Source organism: Etheostoma spectabile, chromosome 9 (assembly GCF_008692095.1).
Source record: "Etheostoma spectabile isolate EspeVRDwgs_2016 chromosome 9, UIUC_Espe_1.0, whole genome shotgun sequence".
Lineage (NCBI taxonomy): Eukaryota > Metazoa > Chordata > Actinopteri > Perciformes > Percidae > Etheostoma > Etheostoma spectabile.
The window spans coordinates 5267177-5280314 of NC_045741.1; the positions used below are offsets into that span (position 1 = coordinate 5267177).

Here is a 13138-nt window from a genome sequence, read left to right on the forward strand (position 1 = left end):
GTGTGTGTGTGTGTGTGTGTGTGTGTGTGTGTGTGTGTGTGTGTGTATGTGTGTGAGGATGGAGGGAAGTCCTGACGTTACCAGAAATAAGAAGTCGGACTTTAAGCACATCCCCTTCCGTCCTCCGGGTTTCACCCACATTGAAAAGCATTTCACTGCCCGGCGCCGAAAACTCGTCAAGGTCTCCTGATTGCTCCCCCGCATCCATCTACAGGTTTCTATCAGCCAAGATATGCAGAGAACAGAGTGTAACAAAAACACGGCGCCACACGTTTGTTTCCTCGGTGCAGTCACCCACGCTCTTTGTTTTCTAGGCAAGTTAGGCAACAGTGAGAGGATGCTGTTGTACAGTCAGTGTGTGGAATCAAAATCCTGAAAAACGTCCTACACCACTGAGAAGAAAAGCCCCATTAGGTTTATGGAAGATGTGTGAATAGTTGCACATGAACTGAACACGTTAATTTGTGGGGTGGGCTGTTGCTTACAGCTACTTCCTGCTGTGATCTTAAAAGTACTATTCCAGTAGTTTTGCATGTATGACTTTGTTGTTAAACACCCTCTAGTATAGAGCCAATTGAAACAATGTCAGAAAACTAACTGGCAGCTACTTTGATAATCAGTTAATAATTTCAGTCATTTTTAAAGCATTTTTTAGCAATTACTGCTGCCCATGAGCACAGTAAAACTCCCTTGGATCAAACTCAACAAATTGAGGGAACATTTTTTTGCTTTTATAAAAGGCTTTACAAATGTTTGAGGCAAGCAATGCATTCAGCTTGTTTTCTATATCTTTTAGTGAAAAAACACTGTTCACTTGCTGATTGTTGTTTCAAAATGTGTGAATGATGTGTTTTCTGGTCATTAGAGGACAGTTTTGGGCTTAAGGACTTTTTTGGATTTTGTATATTGAGGATCATTATAGCGGTCATAAGTGCTGAAGATCGAGCTTTGAAGAAGTGTGGGTATGGGTGTGTGCTATTATTAGGGAGAGCTTTACACCTAGCTGCGCATGGAGGTCAGACATGGTTCTGCATACACATACCATTTGCATTATTCCTGGTTTAATGTGTTTGCGCCCGGAGCAGCTGCAGATAATTCACGTTGCTGCATCATGTTTACCAAATACACACCTCTGACTAGGCCTGTAACAATTATTACATAGTTGTCTAATTGCAATTTTTTTTTTGTACATAGTTGCGTTTTTTTTTGTTTAGCCGCAGGTAATTGTTAACATCGTAGCTAAGGTCCAGAAAACTATATAATACTGTATTATTTTCAATTTTATGTTCATTAAAGAAAAAATACGTTTTATAAAGAGGCGTGGTTTACTTTATAGGCGGTGAACCTGTGTTATTACAGTATACGGGATGGATCCTTGGATTCAATCAACACTTAATTTTGTTTGGAAAGTAATGCATATTTTCTAATTTGACTGAAAAAGACAATATATTGTTAATTGCAATTATTTCTGAGACAATTAAAATTGATTGAATTGCTACAGGCCTACCTTTGACCTTTGAATGCAACTTGTGTATATCTTCCGGCATATGAAAGGTCCAATATATGAATCTGCGTGTTGGTTTTATGTATTTATATGTATATAACATTACATAACCACAGTCATTATTTATTTTTGCAATAACATTTTTATTAAAATTGGTATTTCAACATATAAGCAAAAGTGCAAACATTGGTCTAGATGACCATATACAAAAAAGCACACTCCACATACCGAAGACGGCACAGTGCACCTTTTCCACAATCCGTCCTTGCGATCAAGTGTTTCCACACCAAAACAAATAGAGGAAATACGGGAATGAGGGAGACACAACAAAAACAACAGCAACAACAATGTCTGCAGCTCACAAACAAGACACACAGAAACAGACACAGACAAACGCACAAACAAATAAGAGGCTTTGACATGGAGCATAAGACAAAAGGAACCAAACTCACACAAAGATAGAAACAAGAAGGCTGTAGCACAGGTCTACAGCATGGAGTTCAAGGATTCAGCAATGCTGAGCCAAGCGTCCAAAGTCTTTCTTGGTGCTCTATTTATGCAAGCTGGGGAGAGCTTCATATATATAACATCCAAAAAGGAAAGGGTTATGTACGAATAGACAAGTCACAAGGTGGTTTCCAACGGGTTGCAATCATTCTAATGGCCGTTGAAAGTCAAGCAAAAACATCACGTTTTAGAGAGCTGGGGCTGACAGATTATTCAAAATCAAAACATTAACAGTAACAAGTACATTATCATTAATCAGGGCAGATACTTTGGATGCAATATTGTTCCAGAACTGACCAAAAGGAGAGCATTTCCAGATCATGTGAAGATATGTACCCTGTGCTTTTGGTGGGCAGAAAGTGCATAAAGGGCTGTTAATTATTTTCATGGCGCATTTTCACAGGGGTGAGATATGTCCTATGAATGAAATCGTAGTGAATCTGCTGATGGTGTGGATTGCGTGACACTTCTGGAATGTTAGACCATACATCATGCCAGTCAAGCTCAACACTCAGGCCTGAGCAATCGCGTGCCCAGATCCTCTCAATAGGAAGGCCAAGGTGGCCAGATGTCACCAAGAAATGATAAAGCCTCGATACAGTACCACAGGTTTTTGGCTGCGTAGTAAATAACTTTGGATATCACGGATGTGCAAAGACCTCTGCCAGGGGACACTGTATGCCTTCAGTGCCTATCTTAATTGAACAGACATATCTGGGATGAACCAGGTAAGGATCTGTCTTAAAATAAAGGAACGAAAATAATGTTTAAAGTAGGTAACTGCCAGGCCACCATCCTCTTTCCTCCTCTGTAGAGTAGACATCTTAAGTTGCAGTCGTTTTCCTTTCCTGCTAAATGTAGGTACTGCTAATTGTAATTTATGCCAATAACCAGAAGGAGGGGAAAGAGGTAACATTGGGCTCACAAAATTAATCCTGGGTAAAACTAAAATTTTAACCATAGAGATACAGGCTTGAATAGACATGGGGACACCCATCCATTTTTCTTTATTCTTCAAAACGTTATTCAGAACAACAGAAAAGTTATGCAACAATGCAACAATCTGGTTTAAGCAAGGAAAAACCTCAATGCCTAAATATTTATACTGCTTAACAATGGGAATGTTAGCAGGGATGATTGAATTGCGAGCAGAATCATTTAAATGAAGTAGTGCAAACTTTGACCAGTTCATTTTACAGCCTGATAAGCTTTCATACTCCTCACGTAATGATAGAAGGTGAGGAAGAAGAGAGTTTTCTAAAAAAAAAAAAATAATAAAAAAAAAACATTGCCCGCAAATAGTGGGATGTGATGCTGTGTATTACAAATGCATATTGGTGACACTGTATCCATTAACAAATAACTTGGGCCAAAGTCTATAGAGAGAGGAAAAATAGTACAGGACTCAAGGCGCATCATTTGCATGAAGATTTAGAAACTGGAAACATAGAGGAGAAGGTGTGTCCGGTTAAGACTCGGGCTGACGGGTTAGAATACAGAAGCAGGCTAAGAGGTCAATACTCTGTAGAATCCTTATCTTTTTTAAAGAGTAAGGAAATCAAGGCTGTCTTAACATCCCTTGAAAATTTGCCCTTCTCAGTAGAGAAGTTAATCATGTTTAGAAGGAATGGGCACAGTTGTTCCCAAAGAGTTGCATACAATTCAGGGGGGATCCCAAAGAAAGTCCGGTGATTTTTGACTTTTTTGCGTATTCTGTACTGCCACTTTTAATTCTTTTAATGTGATCAATTTGTCTAAAGTAGCTGATTCCTCTAATAATTGAGGCAAGTCAAGCTGATTCAACCAGCTGTCAGTGGGTTATATCCAAAGTAACTTCTGAGTCATACAAATTTGAATAAAATGTCTGAAAGGATTTGTTTATTTCAACAGGGTCAGTTCTAATATTAGAATCTGAAGATTTAATAGCGAGAATATCTGCAAAATGATCACTAGACAAAGTCTAATGGCAATCTCATGGCAAGTAGATGACTAGGTCTAGCACCCTGAAAGTAATAGCACTCACTCTTTCTATGAATTAGAAGTTCTGATTTCTGTTTATTTCTTTCTTGACTAGTGATTGTTCTAAAGCTGTTTGGTCAGTAAATTTAGTTTGCAACAATGAGTCTTATCTGATGAACTCAGCTTCAAGGTTTTGTAGTTGAAGTGATCTAGTTTTGTGCCCATTAGAGAATAGTATGGTTTTGCTCCTAATAAAACCTTTTATTGCAACCCACTATATCCAGGTTTTTTTTTGGGTCCCACACAGCATTGGGGGGGAACAAATTCAAGGTAACCCGTTCTCACTCCCAACTTGTAAAAGACTGACACTTGGTCAGTGACTCTCAGCGTCAGATACGACGCAAATATCATCCTTCAGCGTTTGTATGGATCGCACAGGGCAATAGTATGTATTAGTGGTAGGAAAGGCTTAAAATCTGTGTAAGGAGGTTGGTTGGGTTTGTGGATGGGTCAAACAACACAGGACGTTCACACAGGAGACAGGGGTTCCTGTCACATTTATGTCCTGCGTTTCACTGAAATGCACATTTTGTAACCTCACCCACCATCTTTTACAAATCCTAAATGTCCCGTTCTCGTGAAGAATGTCAGTTAAACGTACGTCCCGACCCGGAGCGTCAGAAAATGACGGCAAGAGTCGTGACCAAGCGTGTCGAAATATAATGTCAAAGGCCCAGACGCTAGTCCCGAGAGCGTCAAATAGTGACGCCAAGAGTCCCGACCAAGCAACGCTAAAGGAGACTTTTTTCTCCAATAACAAACGCCAAAGGTACCTGACTCAGCATCGTTTTTTGACACGATGGGAGAAGGAATGTGCTGTCCAGGGGGTGCCGGTGCCACCCTGTGCCCCTCCCTTCTAGCCCCGCCCCTGGGTGTTGGGCTCCTCTGGGAGCCAGAAGCACCTCTGTTCCGCTACCATGTAATCTGTCCACCTCTTCAACTCAACACAGCTCTCCCCCAGCAGCTCCTTGTTGCCCTTGAATGGGAGAGTTGGGGGTGGCTAATGGTTTTGCTGGGGGGTCTTTGTGTCTCAGTATGTGTTGCTGGCTGGGAGCCTTGTCCTAAAAGGTGGGGGGTGGAGGGGTGTAGGACACCACATTCCCTTTTATACACCCGAAATAAACAGGATTTTAATATACTTGCCCGCAAACTATGCTCTCCAGAGAAACACAATGTTTTTCCATTCATTTCTTGTTTCATGCAGCTCGCTCCTGATATTTCTTGTTGCTGACTCATGCTTTGTTAAAGCCTAATAGCAATGTGTGGCCTCTGGCACCTTTCATGTGGAGGGGTTGAAACTGATGTGTGTGTGTGTGTGTGCAGCTCCAACAAAGTTGTTTGTGGTATTTGTGTTGGTGAAGACAGACAGACTTTGACCTTTTTATCTTCTGTCTTTCCGTAGGTGGCAGACGTGAGCCACATTTGTGTTCAGAAACTTTATCAAAATAGTTTTTTTTTAATGAGAGAGATCCCAATATTATGATTTGTAAAAAAAAAACAGTGCAGTGTTCTGGATGGACTTTTTCTTTGAATGGACTCTGCAGGGTGTTCCAGGTTTTTCATTGTTGTCCATGGAGTGCCAGTTTATTACAACATATTTGGATTTGATGTTGAAATCCATGTACTTAAAATGTTGTAACTCCTAGTGTCAATAAATAAAAAAACACCTATCATTATTTCGGACCTCCTGTTATTCTCATGTTCAGAACAATTTAAATGTGCAAGAGTAAAACAACTTAGATTTATTTATAATACTAAGTCTTAGCAGAAAGCAATCAGATTGTCAGGGGTTGAAGTTGTTGGTCCTGGTGTCTATCTACCTACTGGATCATAAAATTACATAACCACAACACATTTACAAGGTTGAGGCCGGGTGTAGGGCGGCAACAAACAATGACTTTAATTGGTAATCTCTCTCTCTCTCTCTCTCTCTCTCTATATATATATATATATGTGTGTGTGTGTGTGTGTGTATATGTATAATTTTGTTTTTAATTCATTGATTCATTGTCTAGTCTAAGGCGTAAAAATAGCAATCTTAAATTCAAAAAAGCTGAAACCAGAAAATGTTTGGCATTTTTGCTTGATAGGTGATAAATAATTAGTCAATTATCAAACTTGGGTTAATCAAATTGTCAAATTAGGTTTGGCCCAGTTCACCAAATGAGACATTATTTAATATTGCCAATTCCCAATGATCGATGTTTTAAGCGTTTTAGCAAATATATTCATGTAATAATCACGTAGACCAGTCTTTTTCCTTTTAAACTAGTGAACTGAAGTAATCTCATTTAAAAATTTGAGAATTATCTTTTTTAAAGATGCTATTAAGATACGTAATCAAATAGTAAATATTACAGTAGGATCGGGGCCTTTCCAGAGACTACAAACTCCCCAACTGAAGAATACCGCTAGACACCGGAGTATGTACCCCACACACTGTATCTTACTGCTGGTATATTTATTGACAGTTTTGGTCTAAATGACATCCAAGCATCCCAACACTTCCTTGTACAGTATATATGCTAGGAAAATTATCCAATGAGAGGACAAATAGTGACTGAAACCCATTGAGAAAACAAACATTTCTATACAGGTTAATGGGTAATGAAGGCCTTTTGTTTTTCCTAAAAATGTATAAAACATACCACTTTCAAAAGATTAGTTGTATTTCGTCATTCTTTTCATCATTGCCTACTTTTATCCAAACTTGTATTTCATGTGAGTTCTTTCTTCAATCTATACTGGCTGCTTCACTGCAAAAATAATACATGATATTTTATGTGGCACTTAACTTGAGATCTCTCCAATAAGCTAACATTACTCCAATAAATGGCATGTGGTGTTGTGTATCACCCCCATGAGCAATAGATTTTAGAGCTTATTTTTATTTTTTTACTGTTTAACTGAGTTAAACATCCCTATAAAGGACCCATGTGTTTCCAGATCTGTGCACTAAATTTGACAAATGGCAGATGGTTCACTTCAAATATACTTCGAGACTCAATATAAGATGAAATGGATTTTTCTTTGTAGTGACAAATAAAGATGTTTCCATGTGGCACACATACCTTTGACCTGTCATGCTGTATGTTGCTGCTGAATAACATGAAAGACTCTGCTAGTTTAGTTAACCTTGATTTTGTTGTGTTTATTCCAAAAAAGTGATAACAGTAGAAAATGACTAGAGAGCAGGGTGTCTTTTGTGCATGTCGCTGCACAACCGCCCATTTCTTCACCTGTTACTCCAAAGATATTGGAGCTTTAATCAGTCTGCAACAGAATATCAAGACAGACTTCATTTCCCTATGAAAAAGACAGATTATGATTAACTTGGTTTCATATTTTTTAATGATTATATTGAAAAATAAAAGCACTGCAAGGTACGCATATTTGGCCATCAAGTTCCTCAGTGGCACTTAAACTGGAAACTACTAACAGTAGAAGTTACAGAGTTTAAACCAAATGGTTGCTGGTTTTATTTTCTTCAAAAAACAATGGTAATCTTTTAAGTGGCTGAATCCAAGAAACAAAGTTTATTTCAAAACCTGGGTTAAACATTTGGGACATAAGAACCAAAGAACAAAAGAAACATAATTCAGTTTGGTTTCTTACTTGCCTGTTACAGAATACAATTTGGTGGTTGATTACACATGAATTTATTTTAGAAGTTATGCAGTTTTTGATAACAATCAGATTTTGCACCCACTAGGTTCCCTCCAGTTGTCTTTATAGAGTCATTACACTTTCAAAGATGTACACCTGATTTACAGTATAATATGTTTTAAATAGCAGAACCTTAGACTGCTGCTCACCATCTCCATCAGGAGGTTTCTCTCTATATTTTAATGGAGTATTGGGCAAAACACAAATTTTTGTTCATTGGAAATTAAAAAAGTAATAGAAAGAAAGAGAAAGAAAGAAGCAGCCATGTAGGCAATATATGAATGAATGAGTGGAATAAAAGACATAGTTGCATTGAGATAGTGTCCTTTGACCCCTTCCTGCCTGGTGGTTTACCATGGAAGTCTGCCATGAACACCAGTCTGTCCAAAGCTCAAACTTCGGCTAGACGTTCTGACAAAACAGTTCTTTGACATATTCACTGGGTACAAGCCAGACTGTTGAGCCACGCAGCTCGCAGAAGTAAGTGAGCTCTTAAATCTTTTTGATCTCATTTGATCCATCGTGCAGGTTGGTGAAATGTTTAACTTCAGGCTTTCAAGGCAACATTGAACAAAGACTTATTTTAATTTGGTAAATCTAGGCTGTGAATTTTTAATTCTGGCCGTTCTGAGAAGATATTCAGGTGTGAAATGTCACCCAAGAGTTAGTTTTACCATATTTATTTCTATTACTGTGTGTTTTGTGTTTTACACACAGCTGGTCTGAAGTAGAATCACCTCCTTCTGTGTAGTTGCATGTTTTGTAAACCTTGATCTGGTTTATCTATGAAAGTTAAATTTTCATGGGCACAATAATATTTTTATTTAGTGTATCAGTGGATTAAACGTACAGCATTATCCATGGTCACTCCTGACCAGTGTAACGACAGAAATATGAATAGACACACAATATTGCTGCATGGTTGTATGAAGGGCTGGCTAACTGGACAATCGTCTTTGCCAGTTAGAGGCCTATTAACGTCAAATCCTTTTGAAACAACAAATCCAGACCGGAAAATTTAGTTTAGACAAAAAAAGGAAGCTTTAGCTGATGTCTTTACCATTTCATTGAAGTTGCTAATATAAATAGTAATTGATTTTAGCCTCTTGTTGCAAGGAATGTTGCTTCTTTCATGGTGATTCTAACAAGGATTAAAATGTGGAGTCACATTAGTTATTGACTGGAGGATTATTGGGTTGGATGTTGGTCTGTGTCCATTCTAGTTATTGTCAGTGGCAGTCAACCGCTTATTTTTGAAGTTTTTTTGAGAAAAAAAACAAAAATTTTTGCTGCTGCTTTAATTGTTCAGGAGGTTCTGGATTTTGAGTATGATTAACATTATCACATTGTCACATTATCTAAATACTTAGCCATAGTTAGCCGATTGTTATGGTACAGTTTGTTCTGTAGGTGATCCGTGTCAGTTGATTCTCAGTGTATGTCTTCCAGACTTATCAGATGATAAAAAACAGTTTATTTGAGTTGATATTGGCTGCATCCCAATTCAGAGGCTGACTCAACCCTTCAACTTGAACCATACAGCCTCCCAGATTCAAACGTTTCTAAGTAACTATGGAGTTGCCCTGAAAATAGAAACTGGGACAAGTTACATGCTACTTGAATTTACAGTACAAGCTGTGATGTTTAACATCAACACATGAAGGGCATAGTGTACTAAGTGAGTATCTGCTGTATCTGTAAATCTCTGTGATCAACAGCATGTTTGGACTGGCTATGTGTCCAAAAGAAGATTAAAGAAGGCTGTAGGGCTGCATTTCTCTGATGGATTTGAAGGACCATTTTAATTCGAAATACTTGAGATCCACCCACTAAATTAGGGCATTATTGTGCTCGTACCCTGTATTCAGAGTGAACAGGTAAGGGTGCATTGTATTGCTCAATGCCACTTTGACGTGACGTATCACACACATGTTGACTATTCATGCGATTGACCTTGCAACTGTTTGGCATGGTGTCTCCTGTCTAGGGTTGGGTACGGAAACTCAGTTCCCGATATCCGGGTTCCTACACGGAAAGGTTCCTATGCGACCGGTATGGACCTGACTAAATGGCAGCAGGTAACGTTAGCCTACCAATAGCTAGCAGCTGTCTGGTTAACATACTGAAAGCTTAAGTGTGGCTGTATAGGATTCCAACACCGTGACGTACAACTGCAGCTAAATACACAGAGTAGTCTAGCTGAGACTGTCCAAGATAGAGAAACAACACTGGACTTAATGGTGCATTCAATTGCACCTCAAGAAATTTAAGCTGTTGTTGATGCTTCTGTGTCAGTACTCCTGCTTACAAACAAAATGGGGACGTGCTGACTGCCATCTACTGTCACACTGACTATGGAGAATAGTCAGACAGCCACAATTCTTAATATCCAAAATATCCCTTATCCCTTTTTATTTCTTACAAAATTAATTTTGAATTCATAAGCAATACCTTTGCGCATTTCAACACACCCAGGGGCTGCTGTAACAGCCTGGCTTGGTTTGATATGACCAGTAGCTTATGGCAGCTAATGTTAGGTAACGTTAGCAAACACCAGATAGATATTGTGTAAGTGACCTTATCAAATCAATTTTAGCATGTAACATTATCTTGTGGCCACAGTTTAGTTCTCTTTGATGTGAATTAGGGCTAAAGCAAAAATGCACAGCTTTATGCCAACTCTTTAGAGTCTTTGTGCTATGGACGAAAGTTGATTCTCACAGTTCTTGCTCACGTTGTATCCTGTACTCAAGAATTTATTCTCTCTTAGTGCTGTAGAGTATCAAATAAAGTCAAACATGTCACAAAATACGTAAAAACCCCAATCCTCCCAGACAGTCCAGCTGTGTGTTTATATTGTGATTCATGGTGTCTGAGGTTCACTGTGCAGACCTACCGGCTGCTGTGCTGTTGATTCTTGCACTGATTAACCAGCTGATGTCTTCTCTGGCACAGTTTGGTTACAGTATTATTTATTTAGCAATCTGTGTGAGGTCACACAGGCTTTTATATTACCCATGTAACAACTGTTCATAGTTTAAATACACTGTAAATAATACAAAGCTGTTCTCTTCACATTTGACACAGTAAGTAAACTGCATCATTTTACTTAAAGTCTGTGGGGACATTTGACAATTTTGGACTACTAGACACTGGACTGATGACAAAACCTGTTCAGGAGGTTTGGGTTTGGGTTAAAACGTAGCGGCCATCATGCACGGACACAAGGGACAAGGATTTGTATATATATATATATATATATATATAAAAATATACATATAAAGGAGTAAGAGTGTTTAAATAGAGATTAAAGGAGCCAGTGTGAGTTACTTTCACAAAGACTCCAACAATCTACCCCAAACTCGATCTGTCCCCTGGCTAAATTAAAATCAATTTTAAACAGTGATGAATATTTAAATAATTATAATTAAAACATTAAGTGCTAATATAAAAATATAAATTTAAATTAATCTAAAACATCAGGGGGTTAAAACACACTGAGTTATGGTAAGGTGCATGTTCATGTCATTGGTCATTAACACAATGACCAATGACATGAACATGAATTATGAACATGAACATGAAGGAATTTGACATGAATTAGGCTAACCTGTTTACAAAAATGTTCAATTCACGATCAATCAATTGATCAATCAGCAACATGCAATGCAACTCTATTTGACACACAAACTGAAAAAGTTTATCTAAATTAGTATCTCATTAAGGGTTTTGTCAAGATTTCTGCCTACACTCCAACAGAAAGTTCAACACTGTTACACTTTCTAAGATCAGCAAAAAGTGTCACTTTTAAATTGTCCTGTTTAAATGTAGCTGCTTTGCTATCATGTTTACTGAGAGGCAAATATTAGAATTACACACAACTCTCATTTCTTGTTATATACATATATTGTTATTTAAAAAAATGTTTTGTGTCTTGTACTGTATTCTTTTGATTTGGAAGACAAAAGTTGCACTCAGAAAGCAAGCAGTTGCAGCTTAAAATGGAGGAAATGATTAGTAATATAATTAGAGATGCATTGATGCCAATTTTCACGTCATTGGCCATGACCACGGTCAGTTTGACATATGCCGATTTTATGCCGGTCAAATTCACTCAGGCGCCACATGATTTACATTGCGCAACATTAGCACCATACGTGCACATGCATGGTGTTCGTTTTATGCATGCAGCAACGGCGCATTGCCGCGCAATCAACTTTTTTAACAATTTAAAAAGTCGTAATTATACAAGGCTCTGTACAGCGGCCTCAGGCTCTCCCTCTGAGGCTGAAAAACTGGAACATGAAAAACGCACTAGCGGGTCCCGTAAAATATGACAGCTACAGTTTACCGGAAAATAGCTTTGAGGAATTTACTATTTACCTGACCCCAGATAAGACAAAAAGCTAACGTTAACTAACGTTAGCTAATGTTAGCTAACGTTAGCTAACGTCCCGAACGCTGCGGTCCCTCTGCCTCTGACACCTCACTGGCCACTGTAGGAGACGCGGCATTTAAAAAAAAAAGACGCTGTATTAATATATAAATATATATTCAGTATATAAATATCAAAAGTTCAAAAACATATATGTTGTTATTTGTATTGATCCACTAGACATAATATCTACGTACATGGCATCTGATTGGAGGCTAGTCTCACTTTGTCCCACAGCAACATTAAAAGAGTTTAGATGTGTGTACAGTTTCTGTGTTGTATTAAGTGTCCATTTCATTATAATATTCAGATTTATCATAAATAATTGAACATGCACATGTATTTTAAGTTCCATTAAAGAGGGGTGGAGGTGGGGTCAAATTTGAGCATTTAAAAATGTATTTGAAAGTAACTCATTAGTTACTTTCTGAAGTAACTAATTACTTTTATATTTTGTAACTGAGTATCTAATTGTGTTACAATTAACAGGTGTTTACTAACTGGTGCATCATGAGAAGTCCCCCAGCAGTCTAGGCCTATAGCTGCGTAACTAAGGGATGGTTCAGGACTCTCCTAAGCCAGCCCTAACTAAAAGCTTTCTCAAACACCATCTCCACATTTATGAGTAGTCTTAAGCCTACTCTTAAATGTGGAGACGGTTTCTGCCTCCTGAACCCAAACTGGAACCTGGTTCCACAGTAGAAGAGCCTGAGTAACCCTGCATTCTGGGAGCGCAGTGCTCTGGTGGGGTAGTAAGGTACTATGAGCTCTTTAAGATAACATGGTGCCTGACCATGAAGAGCTTTGTAGGTGAGAAGAAGGATTTTAAATTCTATTCTGGATTTTACAGGAAGCCAAGGCAGAGAAGTTAAAACAGGAGAGATGTGATCTCTTTTCCTTGTTCCTGTCAGAACACGTGCTGCGGCATTCTGGATCAGAGTCTTTATGGACTTTTTTGAGCATCCTGTTAATAAAGAATTGCAGTAATCCAGCCTAGAAGTAACAAA

General features: G+C 38.3%; 1 protein-coding gene across 3 annotated transcripts in view; it reads left to right on the forward strand.

The window, feature by feature from the left end:
* LOC116696190 (estrogen receptor beta) overlaps positions 1–13138 on the forward strand; it is a 45002-nt gene that overhangs the window by 2854 nt on the left and 29010 nt on the right. The window contains exon 1 of one of the 3 annotated variants that reach the window (XM_032527001.1): positions 8076–8176. The exons of 1 other annotated variant lie outside the window; for it this stretch is intronic. The gene's annotated coding sequence lies outside the window, so the exon portion shown is untranslated. Of the gene's footprint in view, positions 1–8075; positions 8177–9683; positions 9775–13138 lie in introns of those variants that run through there. One more of the 3 variants, XM_032527000.1, reaches the window with a different exon arrangement.